At 40.0% G+C, this 17,838-nt stretch overlaps 1 pseudogene; it reads right to left on the minus strand.

The window, feature by feature from the left end:
- Window positions 1-3,690: 3,690 nt before the first annotated feature.
- On the minus strand, window positions 3,691-12,460 carry LOC128653329 (bombinin-like peptides 2; annotated as a pseudogene).
- Window positions 12,461-17,838: the final 5,378 nt, after the last annotated feature.

A 17,838-nucleotide genomic window follows, 5' to 3' on the forward strand; every position in this document is an offset into this window, starting at 1 on the left:
TTGCAATTTTAGTTAAAAGTGAGAGTATTTTTCTGATAGGCCTATCTTTAGTTTGGGGCCAAGCCCATACCCCAGGTCTGTTTATTTGCATGAAAGTTTATATATTTGAAATGTAGACACCCCAAGGTATTGTATATGGAGTGCTTTGATGCCTTTTGTGGAACCGTTTTAGCCAAAAAAATGGAGACAGTGTATGGTGGTCATTTTTGAATTTTCAGTTTTACACACACACTGCTTTTTGACTATAATTTAGGAGAGCCTGTTGTAAGTTATTGCAAATAAACATTCCAGGTTGTTTTCTGTAAAACCTCCTGAGTAACCCTATGCCCCCCACATATTCCACAGTTTTGCACAGCCAGCATTGTTATATTAATATATTTTATAAAATTTAAACCTTTAAATTTCTGCCTATTTCAAACTAAAGTCAGCCTCTTATCACATGCTTTCTTATTTGCATTTCACAACAGGAGACTGCTAGTTCATGTTGGCCATATAGATAACATTGTGTTCATGGAGTTATTTAAGATTGTATACTGTCCTTTAAATTATTTACATTTCACTCCTGTTTTATTCTGTTGCACTAATGGTAGTTCCGCCCCTGATCCATATCCAAAATCCTTAAATGTAGTTTTCAAATATTGATACTTAAGTTGTGTAAAAGTTTAAATGTGTGTTTGAGCTATATTTTAAATGTAAGTAAACTTAAGTAACTATTTCAATAATTCATAAATAAAATGAGCGTGCTCAAGAGATTATTATTATTATCATCAGGTATTTGTAGAGCGCTAACAGGTTCTGCAGTGCTATGAACATACAGTAGGTGGTATATAAAAAACAATTACAGGGATCAAATGGGTAGAGGGTCATGCCAAGAGTTGCACTGTTGTAGTCGACTCTTATGAAGGTGGACTACAAACAGCTGGGCTCATAGGCTTACATGCTATGGGGTTTAAGGGGATAGCAGTGGAGATAGGAAGGTTAGTGTAGGTTGTATGCATCCCTGAATAGTAGAGTCTTCAGGGAGCACTTGAAGCTTTTAAAACTAGGGGAGAGTCTTGTGGAGCGAGGCAGAGAGTTCCATAAGATTTGAGCCAGTCTGGAGAAATCTTGTAAACGGGAATGTGAGGAGGTAACAAGAGAGCAGGAGAGTAGTAGATCATGAGCGGAGCGAAGGGGTCAGGAGGGAGAGTATCTGGAGACAAGGTCTGAGATGTAGGGCAGAGCAATGCAATTTGTGTGTCAGAGTGAGAATTTTGTGTTTAATCCTGGAGGCAATAGGAAGCTAGTGAAGGGATTGGCAGAGACGTGCAGCAGATGAAGAGTGACATGTAAGGAAGATGAGCCTGGCAGAGGCATTCATTATGGATTGTAAAGGAGCTAGGTGGCAGCTAGGGAGACCAGAGAGGATGGGGTTGCAGTAGTCGAGGCGGGAAAGGATGAGACAGTGGATTAAAATCTTAGTTGTGTCTTCTATAAGGAAATGTCTGATTTTAGCAATGTTTTTAAGGTGGAAGCAGCAGGTTTTAGCCAAGGACTGAATGTGAGGAGTGAATGAAAGATATGTGTCAAGTGTGACCCCAAAACATCAGGCATGTGAGGTTGGGGTAATGATGGAATTATCAACCATTATAGAGACATGAGGGGTGGAGACTTTGGAAGAAGGGTGGAAAATAAGGAGCTCAGTTTTGGAGAGATTTAGCTTGAGGTAGTGAGAGGAAATCCAAGATGAGATCTGAGAGAGACAGTTAGTGGCGTGGGTTAGCAAAGAAAGAGATAGTTCTGGTGCAGAGAGGTAGATGTGGGTATCATCGGCATACAAATGATAGTTAAACCCGTGGGGCTTTATTAAGGAACCTAAAGAGGACGTGTAGATTGGGAAGAGAAGGGGACAGAGGACAGAGCCTTTCTGTACTCCAACAGAAAGAGGTAACGGGGTAGAGGATGCCCCAGAGAAGGCTACACTAAAGGTATGGTTAGACAGATAGGAAGAGAACCAAGAGAGAACTGTGTCGCAGATAACGAAGGATTGGATGGCATGGAGCAAAAGAGGGTGGTCAACAGTATCAAAGGCTGCAGACAGATCAAGGAGGATAAGAAGAGAGAAGTGGCCTTTGGATTTTTCTGTAAGTAGGTAGTTGGTAACCTTAACAATTGCTGTCTCTGTTAAGTTAATGGGTGAATTCCAGATTGCAGTGGATCAAGGAGGGAGTTTAATGTAAGGAAATGGGATAGACGTGCATATACTAGCTTTTTAAGAAGCTTTGAGGCAAAAGGGAGTAGGGAAATAGGGCAGAAGTTGGATGGGGATATTGGATCCAGCGAAGGTTTTTTTAGGATAGTGTGACTAATGCATGTTTAAGAGATGTGGGAACTATACCAGTGCTGAGGGAGAGGTTGAAGATGTGTATGAGTATAGGGGTAAGGGTAGATGAGAGGGAGGGGAGTAGTTGTGAGAGGATGGGGTTGAGGAGACTATGTGGGTTTTGGGTGATTGTGAGCTTTTGAGGGGGTGGGAGACCAGTAGTATGTTGAGAGCTGATTTCATTTCTGATGGAGTCGATTTTGTTTTTTAAGTAGCTTGCAAAATCTTTAGCTGAGAGAAAAGTTGTGGTGGGAGGTGGGTGGAGAAGAGTATTGAAAGTGGAAAACAGACGTTTTGGGTTTGAAGAAAGAGTAGAGATAAGAGTAGAGAAGTAATGTTGCTTGTATAGATTAAAGGGACACTGAACCCAAATTTTTTATTTTGTGGTTCAGATAGAGCATGCAATTTTAAGCAACATTTTTATTTACTCCTATTGTCGGTTTTTCTTCATTCTCTTGCTATCTTTATTTGAAAAAGAAGGCATGCAAACTTTTTTTTTGGTTCAGGACTCTGGACAATACTTTTTTTTATTGGTGGATGAATTTATCCACCAATCAGCAAGGACAACCCAGGTTGTTCACCAAAAATGGGCCGGCATCTAAACTCACATTCTTGCATTTCAAATAAAGATACCAAGAGAATAAATCAAATTTTATAATAGGAGTAAATAAGAAAGTTGTTTAAAATGTTATGCACAAAAGAAAACATTTGGGTTCAGTGTCCCTTTAAGGGCAGAATAGTAAGAGTTCAAGATGAACTTATAGTGAAGAAAGTCAGCAGAACTCCGAGATTTCCTCCAGAGATTTAAAATTGAACAAAAGCTGTGAAAACCGAAAAAAAAATGCAACTCACTATAGGTATAAATGGGCTTTTAAGAGATAAATACTAATTAAACAATGTTGAAAATCAATGAAAATGTTAATATATTTTTCTGTCCTAAATTTTTTGCTAATTTTTAGTATAGCTTCTTAATTATCAACATTTTGGTCATGTTTGTTACATTGTTTTTATATTAAGATTAGAGGAACAAGTGTGCATAAGAAAATAGGGTGCATGAAAATCATGTAAATAAATATCATATGCTTCTTATTGTTTGATTAACTAGTTATCCAGGTAGCGACATGTTGGAGTGAAACACAATCCTGTAGAGAATATTATATAATTATTATCTACAAATATTTCCATAGATTTTATGTTGGCTTTTGTAGAAAAATCATTAGATAAACTTTACTACATAAATATTAAGCAGAAATGCTAATGATAATTTCAAATGATAAACAAGTTTTGCTCATATGATTTTTATTTAATAGCAGAATAGAGAACATGCATTTTGTTTAAATAGTTTTTTTGTGCTTTATTTATGTTTTATTATATGTTATCTGATTGGCTTCATTTTACAAATATTCATGATAGCAAAGTTTTTCTGGCTTTAATTATCCAATCTTTTTAAGTAAACCTCCAAGTGCACTACCAACCATACCTAATACTGGCCCTATAATGCGTTTCTCTTTTTCTTCTTGATTGAAGCCTCTGGTTTCCCTTTCAGAAGCTTCCTCTGGATGATCCAATGAATCTAGATCACGCACTGCGGCTTCCAGTCTTTTCATCATTTCATGTTCTTCAGCTGTTCTCTTCCCATTCGCAAAATGCTCAGCCAATCCTTTAGCCAAGCCTTTTAAAGCTTATTTACCAGCACTTAGGAGGGCTCCTCCTATACCTCTGATTTCCCTCAGTGATTCTTCTTCTAAAACATCCCTCTGACTCAGAGACTGTATGTCGTTCTCTTCACTAAAAATAAATAAATAAATCAGATTGGTAAACTAATGTTATGACTTTAACATTTTAAGATTAAACTACTTATTGTTTTTTAAAATATATTTTATTTTCTGAAAGCACAGTTCTACCTAATTAGGACAGATAAACACACACCTGGTGCTCTGATGGCTTTTGCTTAGTCTGTAGTACCACTGAGCAAATAACAGACATCAGTAATTGCTTATAAAAAAGCAGTTACATTTTTTAACCCCTTAACAACCAGCGCCGAACCCTGTATGTCGCTGCAGTCCTGGGCTTCTCTCTGCCACAATGTCACTAAAAATAGCGAGATCACATGGGGTACATTGGGCACTGCTGAAATAGAGTTGCAGATTTACTGATGCAGAGAGGGCCACACTGTGGCCCTTTCTGTATTGGACAGAAGTGGTGCAGATTGTTTAAGGAGGTAGGTGGGTGGGCGGTCCATCGCTGGAGGGGGCAGGAGGAGGGCAAGAGCAGGTGGGACCGCTACGCCACACTACAGACAAGGGGGGAAAAAAGCTGCATTAGTGAGGGGGAAGGAGGGAGGAGGGGCAATGAGGGAGATCCTATGTGGGATCCGTTGAGGGAAAGGGATCTGGGAAGAGGAGGGGGGTATGGTATTAAGTGGGGGCAGCTACACTACAAATGGGTGAAATAAATAAAAATGAGGTCAAACTGGGTACTGGCAGACAGCTGCCAGTACCTAAGATTGTGTCTAATAGGTAGAGGGTGGAGGGTTAGAGAGCTGTTCGGTGGGATCAGGGAGGTTGGGGGTAAGGGCGGATTCTACACTGCAAAAAAGATATTTAAAAATATAAATAAATATATATATATATATATATAAAAAAAAGCCTTTTATTTTAGTACTGCCAGTACTTAAGATGGGGGTGAACATTTTGTGGTGGGAGAGGGAAGAGAGCTGTTTTAGAGGCATTAGTGGGGAATCAGGGGGGAACAGGGGGGGGATGTATCAGGTGGGAGGGTAACCTGTACACTAAAGCTAAAATTAACCCTACAAGCTACCTAATTAACCTCTTCACTGCTGGGCATAATACAAGTGAGGTGCATAGCAGAATTTAGCAGCTTTCTAATTAACAAAAGCAATGCCAAAGTCATAGATGTCTGCTATTTCTGAACAAAGGGGATCTAAGAGAAGCATTTACAACGATTTGTGCCATGATTGCACAAGCTGTTTGTAAATAATTTCAGTGAGAAACCTAAAATTGTAAAAAAGCTAACGATTTTTTTATTTGATCCCATTTGTTGGTGAAATGGTGGCATGAAATATACCAAAATGGGTATAGATTAATATTTGAGTTGTCTACTAAAAAAAGATATAATTTTGATAGGTAAATATAAAAAAATGCTCTATTTCTGTTTAAATGTAGTGATACCAAAAATGCACTTGTCTTTTGGGAACGTTTTTGTCTGAAATGCTTAGTCCTTAAGGGGTTAAATTGGGTATTTAGGCATTTGTATTTGTACCAAATTAGTTTAAGTTAATAAAAACTGATTATTTCTCTCTCTCTCTCTCACTATTTAGCTATCCTGTTCAAGTGCACACTGCTGGAAGTACGTTTTTTATGTGAGTGGCTTAGCTTTCTTTTACAAGTTGAAAGTAAAAAGTTAGCACACGAGCGAAACCTGATATGCACTAACCAACTGCGCTAAACCCGAAGGTACTTTTGAATATTTCACTTCCAATGTTCTTCACATAGAAGAAAATGTTCTTTTTATTCTTAAGTAAAATATGGAAATAAAAATTTAACGCCCTTGTTCAAACCGCTTTCTCTGGACCATCATTAACCACTTTATCTCTCTCCCTTTACACAGTTTAAGAACACAGAAAAAATCAGACCTTCTCACTTAACTCCTGCAATTGACACATAACTTTCTACAGTTTAAGAACACAGAAAAAATCAGACCTTCTCACTTAACTCCTGCAATTGACACATAACTTTCTACAGTTTAAGAACACAGAAAAAATCAGACCTTCTCACTTAACTCCTGCAATTGACACATAACTTTCTACAGTTTAAGAACACAGAAAAAATCAGAACTTCTGCAATTGACATATAACTTTCTACAGTTTAAGAACACAGAAAAAATCAGACCTTCTCACTTAACTCCTGCAATTGACACATAACTTTCTACAGTTTAAGAACACAGAAAAAATCAGACCTTCTCACTTAACTTCTGCAATTGACACATAACTTTCTACAGGTAGCCTTCTAGGAAACAGCTTCTTTATATTTTACCTGCTAAGTTGTTTATTGTATGTGTTTGTATATTTAGTGATAATTCCTTTTGTTTTGTTTTTACTTTAAATGTATATATTACAGGCTGTGCTAGTCATAATTTGCATAGTTTAAGCAGCTGTTGTACATTTATCTGTCTATTTGTCTAATGGTTTTATTTCACCCTTATATGTCTGTCTTATCTTTGTAATATTTTGTTTTTTGATGTGTTTTTTGGTTTCTGCATGACTGACCCTTAGCTTAAAATGTCCATAAATGTACCCTCCCACTCATTTTAACACACTTTCTCTGGTCCATCATTAACCACTTTATCTCTCTCCCTTTACACAGTTTAAGAACACAGAAAAAATCAGACCTTCTCACTTAACTCCTGCAATTGAAACATAACTTTCTACAGGTAGCCTTCTGGGAAACAGCTTCCCTCCCACCCTACCCCTTACCCCACCCACCCCAAGCTCACTTCCTCATTTATAGATAGTCTCCCACACAACTTTAACTCTCCTGAAATGATAGGTGCAAACACTGATCAGCACGTCCTTCCATTCCCTTAACCCCATAGAATACACAGTACTTTTATTATACACTGCTCAAAAAAATAAAGGGAACACTTAAACAACACAATGTATCTCCAAGTCAATCACACTTCTGTGAAATCAAACTGTCCACTTAGGAAGCAACACTGAGTGACAATCAATTTCACATGCTGTTGTGCAAATGGGATAGACAACAGGTGGAAATTATAGGCAATTAGCAAGACACCCCCAATAAAGGAGTGGTTCTGCAGGTGGTGACCACAGACCACTTCTCAGTTCCTATGCTTTCTGGCTGATGTTATGGTCACTTTTGAATGCTGGTGGTGCTTGCACTCTAGTGGTAGCATGAGACGGAGTCTACAACCCACACAAGTGGCTCAGGTAGTGCAGCTCATCCAGGATGGCACATCAGTGCGAGCTGTGGCAAGAAGGATTGCTGTGTCTGTCAGCGTAGTGTCCAGAGCATGGAGGCGCTACCAGGAGACAGGCCAGTACATCAGGAGACGTGGAGGAGGCCGTAGGAGGGCAACAACCCAGCAGCAGGACCGCTACCTCCGCCTTTGTGCAAGGAGGAACAGGAGGAGCACTGCCAGAGCCCTGCAAAATGACCTCCAGCAGGCCACAAATGTGCATGTGTCTGCTCAAACGGTCAGAAACAGACTCCATGAGGGTGGTATGAGGACCCAACGTCAACAGGTGGGGGTTGTGCTTACAGTCCAACACCGTGCAGGACGTTTGACATTTGCCAGAGAACACCAAGATTGGCAAATTCGCCACTGGCGCCCTGTGCTCTTCACAGATGAAAGCAGGGGCACACTGAGCACATTTGACAGACGTGACAGTCTGGAGACGCCGTGGAGAACGTTCTGCTGCCTGCAACATCCTCCAGCATGGCCAGTTTGGCAGTGTGTCAGTAATGGTGTGGGGTGGCATTTCTTTGAGGGGCCGAACAGCCCTCCATGTGCTCGCCAGAGGTAGCCTGACTGCCATTAGGTATCAAGATGAGATCCTCAGACCCCTTGTGAGACCATATGCTGGTGCGGTTGGCCCTGGGTTCCTCCTAATGCAAGACAATGCTAGACCTCATGTGGCTGGAGTGTGTCAGCAGTTCCTGCAAGATGAAGGCATTGATGCTATGGACTGGCCCTCCTGTTCCCCAGACCTGAATCCAATTGAGCACATCTGGGACATCATGTCTCGCTCCATCCACCAACTTCACTTTGCACCACAGACTGTCCAGGAGTTGGTGGATGCTTTAGTCCAGGTCTGGGAGGAGATCCCTCAGGAGACCATCCGCCACCTCATCAGGAGCATGCACAGGCGTTGTAGGGAGGTCATACAGGCACGTGGAGGCCACACACACTACTGAGCCTCATTTTGACTTGTTTTAAGGACATTACATCAAAGTTGGATCTGCCTGTAGTGTGTTTTTCCACTTTAATTTTGAGTGTGACTCCAAATCCAGACCTCCATGGGTTGAAAATTTTGATTTCCATTTTTTTATTTTTGTGTGATTTTGTTGTCAGCACATTCAACTATGTAAAGAACAAAGTATTTAATTAGAATATTTTATTCATTCAGATCTAGGATGTGTTATTTTAGTGTTCCCTTTATTTTTTTGAGCAGTGTATTATGTTTCATATACCTTTTGTTCCCTTATGCAGTTGTTACAGTAATTCTGTGTCTTTAACTGGTTCCCAACTCTGTAAAAATGCTCAATATATTCATATTCCTTTTTGCTAACCTTTGTCTCTATAACAAACTACACTATTCAATTACTCCTTCTCCCTCTCCATCTGCACTGTTCATTAGCCCATCTCTCCTAAACTCACCTTACTTTTCTACTCATGAACTCTACCTATTCCTAAACACTCTCTCTACCCCCTCCAGCCCATCTCAAAAGCAGTCTCACTACTGCAAATCTGTATCTCATCTCATGTCACTCTCCCTCTTGCTTCTACTTACTGCTGGTAACATCTCCCCTAATCCCGGTTCCCAACCACTGACAAGCCATGCACATCCATGTGTACCATCCCATAGACTCAGAAAACAAAACTCTGCACACCTTTCTCACATTCCTCTTGCATCTAAAGCCACTACCCCTTTCACCTGTGCACTCTGGAACTCTCGCTCTGTTTGCAACAAAATCACTTCTATACATGACCTCTTCATCTCCCGTGCCCTCAACCTTCTGGCCCTAACAGAAACCTGGCTCTCTCCCCTAGACACAGCATCCACTGCTGCTCTGTCACATGGGGGTCTCCACTTCAGCCACACTCCTAGTTCTGGTAATAGACAAGGAGGTGGTGTAGGTATTTTACTTTCCTCTCGTTGCACCTTTCAACAAATACACCCTATCTCTTCCCTCACTTTTCCCTCATTCGAAACCCACATGATTCGCTTATTCTCCCCTCTCTCTGTACGTGTTGCAGTCATATACCGACCCCCTGGCTCCGCAACTCAATTTCTAGATCACTTGGCTGCCTGGCTACCCTACTTCCTTTCCTCTGACACCCCTGCCCTCATTCTTGGCGACTTCAACATCCCCCTTAACAATCCCACTGCCTCATCTGCTAAACAACTTCTGCAACTCACTTCCTCCTTCGGTCTGTCACAATGGACTGATTCTCCCACTCACAAAGACGGTCACTCCCTTGACCTAATCTTTAGCTATCGATGCACTCTCTCAAACTTCTCAAACTCCCCTTTTCCTCTGTCTGACCACCATCTCCTTACCTGCAACATTTCATCCCTTCCTACAACTCTCCCGCCTTCTACTCCTCACACCAAACTTCACAGAAGCATTAGGTCTTTAGATCAGCAACAACTTGCTAATTCCCTTCAACCACTCCTCTCATCCTTCTCCACCTTTTCCTGCCCTGAACAATCTATCTGCCACTATAATTCCACCCTTATATCCGTCCTTGACAATCTCGCCCCTCTTACCACTGCTAGGAAATCACACACTCATCCCCAGCCCTGGCATACTCCTCTGACATGGTACCTTTGCAGATGTTCCCGTACTGCTGAACGGCACTGGAGAAAATCACGGAGTTCTGATGATTTTCTTCATTACAAATTCATCTTGAACTCCTACTACTCTGCCCTTAATCTCCACAAGCAACACTACTTCTCTACCCTTATCTCTAATCTTTCTTCAAACCCAAAACGTCTGTTCTCCACTTTCAATACTCTCCTCCGCCCTCCCCCACTTCCTAATACAACTTCTCTGTCAGCCCAAGACTTTGCCAGTCACTTCATTAACAAAATCGACTCCATCAGACATGAAATCAGCTATCAACACAATTCCATTCTCCCCCCCCCTCAAATACTCTCACCCAACCACAACCCTCATAACCTGAAACTTAGTTCATTCTCCCCTGTTACTGAGGATGAAGTTTCAGCACTTATACTGCACTCTCACCTCACTACCTGTCCCCTTGACCCTATCCCCTCACAGCTACTCCCCTCTCTCTCTGCTACCCTTACCCCTATACTAACACACATTTTCAACCTCTCCCTGAGCACTGGTACATTTCCCTCATCAATGAAACATGTGCTGGTCACACCTATCCTGAAAAAACCTTCCCTTGATCCTACCTCCCCATCCAACTACTGCCCAATTTCCCTCCTCCCTCTTGCTTCAAAGCTTCTCGAAAAACTAGTATATGCACGCCTATCCCATTTCCTTACGTTAAACTCCCTTCTTGACCCGCTGCAATCTGGATTTTGTCCCTATCACTCCACAGAGACAGCTATTGTTAAGGTCACCAACGACCTACTTACAGCTAAATCAAAAGGCCACTTCTCTCTGCTTATCCTCCTTGATCTGTCCACAGCCTTTGACACTGTCGACCACCCTCTTCTGCTCCAAACCATCCAATCCTTCGGCATCTGTGACATAGCCCTTTCGTGGCTCTCTTCCTATCTGTCAAACCGTACCTTCAGTGTAGCCTTCTCTGGGGCCTCCTCTGCCCCGTCACCACTTTCTGTCGGAGTACCGCAAGGCTCTGTCCTCGGTCCCCTTCTCTTCTCAATCTATACGTCATCACTAGGATCCCTAATTAAGTCCCACGGTTTCCAATATCATTTGTATGCCGATGACACCCAAATCTACTTCTCTGCACCAGAACTTTCTCCTTCCTTGCTAACCCGTGTCACTAACTGTCTTTCTCACATCTCTTCCTGGATGTCCTCTCACTACCTCAAGCTAAATCTCTCCAAAACTGAGCTCCTCATTTTCCCCCCTTCTTCCAAAATCTCCACCCCCAATATCTCTATAACTGTCGACAACTCCATCATTACCCCTACCCCGCACGCCCAATGTCTCGGGGTCACATTCGACTTCACTCCTCACATTCAGTCATTGGCTAAAGCCTGCCTCTTTCACCTTAAAAACATCTCTAAAATTAGACACTTCCTTACACAAGACACAACTAAGATTTTAATCCACTCTCTCATTCTTTCCCGCCTTGATTACTGCAACTCTGTCCTCTCTGGTCTCCCCACCTGCCGCCTAGCTCCTTTACAATCCATAATGAATGCCTCTGCCAGACTCATCTTCCTTACACGTCGCTCTTCATCTGCTGTGCCTCTCTGCCAATCCCTTCACTGGCTTCCTCTTGCCTCTAGGATCAAACACAAAACCCTCACTCTGACATACAAAGCCCTCAACTGCACTGCTCCCCCCTACATCTCAGACCTTGTCTCCAGATACTCTCCCTCCCGTCCCCTTCGCTCTGCTCATGACCTCCTACTCTCCTCCTCTCTTGTCACCTCATCACACTCCCGTTTACAGGACTTCTCCAGACTGGCTCCCATCTTGTGGAACTCTCTGCCTCGCTCCATAAGACTCTCTTCTAGTTTTAAAAGCTTCAAGTGCTCCCTAAAGACTCTACTGTTCAGGGACGCATACAACCTACGCTAACCTTTCCTAATACCAGTTCCTCTCCTCCACTGCAATCCCCTGAACCCTCTTGGCATGTAAGCCTAATAGTCCAGCTGTTTGTGGATCACCTTCTTAAGAGCTGACTACAAAAGTGCAACTCTTGGAAGGGCCCTCTACCATATAATTGTTTTGTTGTACTCCCCCTTTGTTTATAGCGCTGCGGAATCTGTTGGCACTCTACAAATAACCGATAATAAATAATAAATAATAATAAACCGCCTTTATTCCTTCTAACTTCCTTTTAACATCTTACTACATTTTTGTGCTCTCATATAATGTAATGTGTATATGTACTGGATGGAAAATGGAAGCAGATAGCACTTTACATTAGACACATTTTTGATAGCTTTATGTCACAAAATTATTACCACATATGGAAATATGACCATTGCATTTTTAAGAATTTAGTATCTCTTTTGAATATTTAGTAGGTTCTCTGAGATAAAATATTCATATCTAAAATAAATAGTTTTGATAGTTCTTTCCTTGTATTTTTATTTTACCTTCGTGCATAGGCAGATGCTATTAAAATGGACACTGCAACTATGTACTTAAAATTCATCTTTACCTGTTAAAAGTAAAGAAAAAAAAACAATTAGAACCATATCACATTTTTACTAAATGTGTTGATTTAAATGTCATTAAAGAAACATTAAAACACAATTACATTAAAGTCAAAATTAAAATATCATGATTCAGATAGAGCATATGCAATTCTAAACTGCTTTCCATTTTACTGCTGTTGCTTTGTTCACTTGGTATCCATTGTTGATAAGCATACCTAAGTAGGCTCAGGAACTGGAGCTAGCTGCTGATTGGTGGCTGCACAAATATGTCTGTTGTCATTGGCTTACCAATGTGTTCAACTAGCTCCAAATAGTGCACTGCTACTCCTTCAATAAAGGATACCAATAAAATAAAGCTAAATTGATATTAGAAGAAAATTGCAAAGATGTTTAAAAATGCATTGACATGCGATTAGGGGTTTCATGTCCCTTTAATGAAATAGATTTTTAATCATTCAGTTGCACAAAATAATGTTTATGATATTTGCAAACTGTTTTATTCTATTATCTGAAGTGTATTTTTAACATAAAACTGAGCTTAAAGGATTACAATTCCATAGAACATGTCAGTATTAATTTATAGATAAAGATATTGTTCTGTCATGTACAACTACAAGATTACTAATATCCCTTATTGCTAATTATTTTCATGATTACACCACAAAGCCTTATAATGTTTAGTATTCAGTGTAATGTTATAAATAAGCATCTGATTAATTTAATTGTTATTAATATTGTGTTGTTTCTTTACTTTGGTGCCATAAAAAAGTGAGTTACCAGTATTAAAAATCTATACTACATTCAAAATAAAGGTCACTCTCATAAGAAGTATAAATAAAATTGTTACAAATATATAAGTATAAGATATAACATTTGCTTACCAGGATCTCAGGATATTGTTATAGGTTATCAGATATCTTGATGTGATAATCTCTTAGGTGTGAGGGATTTACACCTTATATACAGTATCTGTGTCTAATTAGTAATATATATTCAAATTTTCCTGAACACATTTTCTAATAATATTGTAAATTAATATTTGTGTTAAATGATTTTAGCAAAGTCATTCACTTTATAAAAGCAAATAGTTTCACCTTAATTAAAGCCAAAGCCAGATTTTTATTGAAAAACATCATATATCAAATGACTATGATTTGTTTAATATATTTGCATTGCATAGAGTGTATGGTTAGTTAGCTTTTTGTCCATATGTGTTTTGGTGTGTGTCTTTAACTTTTGTGTGTTACAGATAAATGGATAGATGATAGATAGATAGATAGATAGATAGATAGATAGATAGATAGATAGATAGATAGAATAGATAGATGATAGATAGATAGAATTAATAGATAGATGATCATTTTATTAATTAACTATAGTAAAACACATTTATTTATTTACATTAAAATCTGACATATAAAGGATAAAATATTGATTAATAAGTGTTATAAAAAGAATTTATTGAACATGATTTGTGTTATTAAAGGGACATGAAACCCACATTTTTTCTTTCTTGATTTAGAAAGAGCATGCCATTTTAAACAATTTTCTAATTTACTTCTATTATCTAATTTGCTTCATTCTCTTGAATTAATTTGCTATTGAGCGCTAACACCTCACAAATTAAATCAATAGTGCTTCTATTTTTGGGATCATATTACAAATTGAAAATAAAAGATTATTGCTCAAGCAAAAGCTTGAGGCATGCTGATATACAGTATGTAGGTGGGATAGCATGGCTGTGATAAGCCCCTTTCCCCATAAACTTCTATGGGGCGTGATACATAAACCTGTTCTGGCATTCTCTCACATGGTAATTAGTGATGTTGTGAACAGTTCGCCGGAGAACAGTTCCCGGAGATCATAGCTTGTTTGCATTCGCCGCGGCGGGCGAACATATGCGATGTTCGATCCGCCCCCTATTCGTCATCATTGAGTAAACTTTGACACTGTATCTCACAGTCTGCAGACACATTTCAGCCAATCAGCAGCAGACACTCCCTCCCAGACCCTCCCAGCTCCTGGGCAGCAGCAATTTTAGATTCATTCTGATCCTGCATTCTTAGTGAGAGGAGTGATTGTGCTGCTGCTGCTGACTTTATAGGGAAATTGATAGCTAGGCTAGTGTATTCAGTGTCCACTACAGTCCTGAAGGGCTCATCTGATCTCTGCTGTAAGGAAGGCACCACACAAAAAGCCCTTTTTAGGGCTACATTAATCGTTTTTTTTTTTTTTTCTTCTTTGTAATCTAATAGCAGTTGCCTGCCTGGCACTGCCAGCCTGTGTGTCAGGCTCACAGCATATACTGTGCCTACTTGTTCAGTGCCACCACTCATATCTTGTGTAACATTAGTGTAAATTAAAAAAAAAAAAACTTTACATCAGTCTGCTAGTGTAATCTAATTTCAGTTGCCAGGCCAGCCTGCCACTGCCAGCCAGCCTGTGTGTCAGGCTCACAGCATATACTGTGCCTACTTCCTCAGTGCCACCAGTCATATCTGGTGTAACATTAGTGTAATTTTTTTTTAAAAAAACTTTTACATCAGTCTGCTAGTGTAATCTAATTGCAGTTTCCTGCCTGCCAGCGTGGTGTGTGCCAGGCCCACTTGCCAAGTTAGTGGCACCACTCATATTTGTTGTAACAGTAGTGTAAATATTTAAAAAAAAAAACTTTATTGACTGTGAAACATCAGTCTGCTAGTGTAATCTAATTGCAGTTACCTGCATGCCAGCGTGTGTGCCAGGCCCACTTGCCAAGTTAGTGGCACCACTCATATTTGTTGTAACAGTAGTGTAAATATTAAAAAAAAAACTTTTTTGACTGTGAAACATCAGTCTGCTAGTGTAATCTTATTGCAGTTGCCTGCCTGCCAGCGTGTGTGCCAGGCCCACGTGCCTAGTTAGTGGCACCACTCATATTTGTTGTAACAGTAGTGTAAATATTTAAAAAAAAAAAAATTGACTGTGAAACATCAGTCTGCTACTGTAATCTAATTGCAGTTGCCTGTCTGCCAGCGTGTGTGCCATCCCACTTGCCAACTAGTGCCACCAATCATATTTGTTATAACAGTAGTGTAAATATTTTAAAAAAAACTTTTTTGACTGTGAAACATCAGTCTGCTAGTGTAATCTTATTGCAGTTGCCTGCCTGCCACCGTGTGTGCCACGCCCACTTGCCAAGTTAGTGGCACCACTCATATTTGTTGTAACAGTAGTGTAAATATTTAAAAAAAACTTTTTTGACTGTGAAACATCAGTCTGCTAGTGTAATCTTATTGCAGTTGCCTGCCTGCCAGCGTGTATGCCAGGCCCACTTGCCAAGTTAGTGGCACCACTCATATTTGTTGTAACAGTAGTGTAAATATTTAAAAAAAATACATTTTTGACTGTGAAACATCAATCTGCTAGTGTAATCTAATTGCAGTTGCCTGCCTGCCAGCGTGTGTGCCAGGCCCACTTGCCAAGTTAGTGGCACCACTCATATTTGTTGTAACAGTAGTGTAAATATTTAGTAGAAAAACTTTTTTGACTGTGAAACATCAGTCTGCTATTGCAATCTAATTGCAGTTGCCTGCCTGCCAGCGTGTATGCCAGGCCCACTTGCCAAGTTAGTGGCACCACTCATATTTGTTGTTACAGTAGTGTAAATATTTAAAAAAAAAACTTTTTTGACTGTGAAACATCAATCTGCTAGTGTAATCTAATTGCAGTTGCCTGCCTGCCAGCGTGTGTGCCAGGCCCACTTGCCAAGTTAGTGGCACCACTCATATTTGTTGTAACAGTAGTGTAAATATTTAAAAAAAAAAACTTTTTTGACTGTGAAACATCAGTCTGCTAGTGTAATCTAATTGCAGTTGCCTGCCTGCCAGCGTGTGTGCCAGGCCCACTTGCCAAGTTAGTGGCACCACTCATATTTGTTGTAACAGTAGTGTAAATATTAAAAAAAAAACTTTTTTGACTGTGAAACATCAGTCTGCTAGTGTAATCTTATTGCAGTTGCCTGCCTGCCAGCGTGTGTGCCAGGCCCACGTGCCTAGTTAGTGGCACCACTCATATTTGTTGTAACAGTAGTGTAAATATTTAAAAAAAAAAAAATTGACTGTGAAACATCAGTCTGCTACTGTAATCTAATTGCAGTTGCCTGCCTGCCAGCGTGTGTGCCATCCCACTTGCCAACTAGTGCCACCAATCATATTTGTTATAACAGTAGTGTAAATATTTTAAAAAAAACTTTTTTGACTGTGAAACATCAGTTTGCTAGTGTAATCTAATTGCAGTTGCCTGCCTGCCAGCGTGTGTGCCAGGCCCACTTGCCAAGTTAGTGGCACCACTCATATTTTTTGTAACAGTAGTGTAAATATTTAAAAAAAACTTTTTTGACTGTGAAACATCAGTCTGCTAGTGTAATCTTATTGCAGTTGCCTGCCTGCCACCGTGTGTGCCAGGCCCACTTGCCAACTAGTGCCACCAATCATATTTGTTATAACAGTAGTGTAAATATTTAAAAAAAAACATTTTTGACTGTGAAACATCAGTCTGCTAGTGTAATCTAATTGCAGTTGCCTGCCTGCCAGCATGTGTGCCAGGCCCACTTGCCAACTAGTGCCACCAATCATATTTGTTATAACAGTAGTGTAAATATTTAAAAAAAAAACTTTTTTACTGTGAAACATCAATCTGCTAGTGTAATCTAATTGCAGTTGCCTGCCTGCCAGCGTGTATGCCAGGCCCACTTGCCAAGTTAGTGGCACCACTCATATTTGTTGTAACAGTAGTGTAAATATTTAAAAAAAATACATTTTTGACTGTGAAACATCAATCTGCTAGTGTAATCTAATTGCAGTTGCCTGCCTGCCAGCGTGTGTGCCAGGCCCACTTGCCAAGTTAGTGGCACCACTCATATTTGTTGTAACAGTAGTGTAAATATTTAGTAGAAAAACTTTTTTGACTGTGAAACATCAGTCTGCTATTGCAATCTAATTGCAGTTGCCTGCCTGCCAGCGTGTATGCCAGGCCCACTTGCCAAGTAAGTGGCACCACTCATATTTGTTGTTACAGTAGTGTAAATATTTAAAAAAAAAAACTTTTTTGACTGTGAAACATCAGTCTGCTAGTGTAATCTAATTGCAGTTGCCTGCCTGCCAGCGTGTGTGCCAGGCCCACTTGCAAAGTAAGTGGCACCACTCATATTTGTTATAACAGTAGTGTAAATATTTAAAAAAAAAAAACTTTTTTGACTGTGAAACATCAGTCTGCTAGTGTAATCTAATTGCAGTTGCCTGCCTGCCAGCATGTGTGCCAGTCCCACTTGCCAAGTTAGTGGCACCACTCATATTTGTTGTAACAGTAGTGTAAATATTTTTAAAAAAACTTT

The sequence above is a fragment of the Bombina bombina genome, chromosome 3 (assembly GCF_027579735.1).
Source record: "Bombina bombina isolate aBomBom1 chromosome 3, aBomBom1.pri, whole genome shotgun sequence".
Classification (NCBI taxonomy): domain Eukaryota; kingdom Metazoa; phylum Chordata; class Amphibia; order Anura; family Bombinatoridae; genus Bombina; species Bombina bombina.